The following is a 3,567-nucleotide window of genomic DNA, read 5'->3' on the forward strand; positions in this document are numbered from 1 at the left end:
GGCAGTGTGTAAGAATCTTGGCAAATAGACAAATATCAGGCCGGGCGCGGTGGCTCACGCCTGTAATCCTGGCACTCTGGGAGGCCAAGACGGGAGGATCGCTTGAGGTTAAGAGTTCGAGACCAGCCTCAGCAAGAGCAAGACCCCCATCTCTACTAAAATAGAAAGAAATTAGCTGGATAACTAAAAGTAAAAAAAAATTAGCTGGGTGTGGTGGCACACACTTGTAGTCCAAGCTACTTGGGAGGTTGAGGCAGGAGGATCCCTTGAGCCCAGGAGTTTGAGGTTGCTGTGAGCTAGGCTGATGCCACAGCACTCTAGCTTGGGCAACAGAGTGAGACTCTGTCTCAAAAAAAAAGAAGACAGATATCAGAGGCAAGAGAGGCTAGCTGTGAGTAGCCCAATCCAGGCCCCAGGGTCTGGGGTGTCAGACAAGGAGACAAAGGAAGATAAAAGGCATTTCTACTCCAAGAAACAGGACAGGCATAAGGGCTCTTCATAGGTAGATAATTTCTCAATGTTAATATGAACAGGTCTAAGAAAGGGATGGATAGGATGAAGGTGTTTCAACCTCAAAGACCTTGCCCCTTCTCATCCACTCATTCACATGCAGCGCACAGTTGTAAACAGAGTGCTTGCTTTGTGCCAGCTACTGTGATGGGAATTTAGAGCAAAATCGGAACTGGTCATGGTCTTGGGGAGCTCCCTGCTTAGAAAGGGAAACAAACAGAAAAGAGCCAGGTATACAATATGATAGGTCCTGCAACAGAGCCCGGAGGCAAAAGTAATGAGCACAAAAGAGGATAAGGAAAGGCATGAGAGAGGTGATATTTGAGCCAGGCCTTGCCAGGTGAATAGAAGCTCACCAAGAGAAAGCAGGGGAAGGGATAGGAGGATGAATATTCGTAGTGAGTTCAGGAAACACAGAGTGGGCCAATGGCTGGAGCTTGGGGGGAAATGGAGGTAAGATGAAGCAGGAGGATAAAGTTGGCCCAGTTGTGAAAGGTCTTGACCACCACTCCAAGGAGCTTGTGTTTCATCCTGTGGGCAGGAGGGAAGCCCTCCAAGGTTCTACATCAGAACAAAACGCAGTCCTGGATGACATGCGAACTACCCTGCTAACTTGCTTTCTTCTCTTTTCTTGAGCTCACGTCATCTGTTAACTTCCCCACATGGCTTTGGAAATTTAGGCAGATCAAATTGTTTTCACCTTTTTGGGCTAAGTAAAGATAATATGCCTTGAGAAGTGTTCAACAACATTATAGTGGTGAACATTGTTCCTTGGGCTCCCGAGACCAGGGACAGCCCCAGAGGACCTCTGACATACCAGAGAGCCCTTAAGGCAGATTAGAAGGAAAATTATTCCCCAGAATTGGCTCATCCTGGGAAAGGAAGGTCTAGGAAGCTGGTGACCTAGTTGTTTTGTTCATCCATTTCTCCACTGTCTCTTAAAGGTAAAGTGTCTTTCTAGTCTGTCAACAAACTACTGTGTGATCAGCTTAAGTAAAACACAGCATTCCCCACCCTCCATTTTGGCTGTTTACTCAGCTGTAAAATGAGGGAGAGGCACATCCAATCAGGAGTTGTAAAGCTTTTTTTTTTAAGCCTTGGAATCCTTTATTTTTCTTCAACAAAATCTTTTCAATACACCCAGTTTAATATCTTCTCTTTTCCCCTGAACCCTCCACCATAAAGGGCTCCTGAGGGGGCTCCCAGGAAGCTTCTAAATCTCAGTGGGGCACAGTTTCAAGCACACTGTATCAGATGAACCTAGGAAATGAATTCCCCACCAGCGACTGTCCCTGTTCCCCCACCACCCCCACCCTGCAAGGGAAAAAAGAGACAGAGGGGTGTTTTGGAGCTACTGGAAGAATGAAAGGTAGTATAGACACTCTCCAAGACACCCAAGTGGTAACTGGCCTCTCCAAACCCTCTTCCACCAGGAGACCGGAAAGCCAAATCCACGGTCCCAAGGCTGTTAAACATCCAGAGCCCACCACAGAGGGAAGAAGCTAGATGCAGAAGCTGAAGCCAAGGAGGAATGGGGGGGGGGGTGCCTGTTCCACCCCTTCCTAGCAGCTGCCTCTGTGGGCTGCATAATCCCCATGCCCGCTCCCCAACCCCACCCTCGGCAGCCCACCTCTCCTCCACCGGCCCCATTCACCAGTAGGAGGGCACGGAATCCGCATAGCCTTTCAGGGCCTGACAGTTCCTTTCTGGGTGCCCCCCACATGTAACCACTTAACCCCCAGCACAAAGGGCCAGGCTGAATGGGCTTGGAGCCGGTGGCTCGTGCGGAGGGGGAGGACTCAATAGGATTTGGGGAGCTGGGTGTATAAACCGCTCTGCTCCAGCAGCCCTCAATAGAGGAGCTGGAGTCGGGGCATGTGCCGAGGGGAGGAGCTCGGCAGCTGCATCCCGCCCCTGAACAATGATTTATTCATTCCCCTGGCACGCAGAGCGAAAACAGGCCGGGGGAACGTGGCCCCACAAATCGCCCTAAGCCTCAGCTGATTCCCACGGCAATCACTGCAGTTCAGAGCGTCCCCTCCCACTCGTAAGGTATTGCCTGAAGCTTGCCCTTGCTCTTCCCTGTAAGGAAGCAGCCTACGTTACGGGAGGCTTTTAGCAGCCTGAAGTTCAAGCAGGCGTCGTTCTTTGAATTGGTTGCACCCAGTCTCAGTCTCGCTCTCTCTGAAAGCTCCCTGGTGAGGTTTTTCCTTACACCCATTTCTCAGCGGTAGAAACTGGTGCAGACAAAAAGCGTGTGGCTGTCCCATGACTGCCCCCAGAGGGCAGGGCGGAGAGAGCAGCGGGGAGCTGGGGAGCTGGGGAGCTTAGTCTAGAAATATCTGACGGGTAATGAGATAAAGGTTTGCAGAATGAGTAGTTAATGGCTGCTAACAAAAGGAACTGCTGTCCTCACTCCTACCCGCAGTTCCCTTCTGTAGCCACATCTGGCTCCAGTTCCCAGAAAAATCTTTGGGAAAACTTTGGGGATTAGGGGACAGAATGAAGACAAGTAAGCAAAGATGCTAAAACCTGCAGATAAACAATGCAGGGTGGGTGGGGGATTTCAAGAAGCTAAATTGTGACAAGAATAAATCTGTGCTTGCCCTCTGGACGATATGCTCATGCCACCAGAGCCAGAGCACACACACGCAAAATCATCATAAATAAAACTCAAAATCAATAATGTTCGCAGAACAGGGAGAGCCAGAATGAAGTGACCATCCTCAGACTGGGCCCTGGGCCTCCTGGCCCCAAGCTCGTAATTACCTTGTCACACGGAAAACAAATCTATTGTTGGTGGTAAGTGTGAGAGGCGGGAGATCCCAGGCCAGGAGGTTGCCCTGATGAGGAGGGGGGCGAGGGGCGCAGTGATAAGACTGATTGGCCTTCGGTGCTGGCGGTTGGGAAATTTGAGACTGAAAAAACTAAGGCCTATACAGGTTCAGAAAGTTTCCCTTCCTTAGGAGGATGGACACACTAAGGGAGGTGACCCTACCTAATACTGGTGGGGGGGAGTGAGAGGGGGACCCACTCCTGGGAGCCTCAGGAGGGCAG

This window comes from Propithecus coquereli, unplaced genomic scaffold, assembly GCF_000956105.1.
Source record: "Propithecus coquereli isolate 6110/MARCELLA unplaced genomic scaffold, Pcoq_1.0 Scaffold178, whole genome shotgun sequence".
NCBI lineage: Eukaryota > Metazoa > Chordata > Mammalia > Primates > Indriidae > Propithecus > Propithecus coquereli.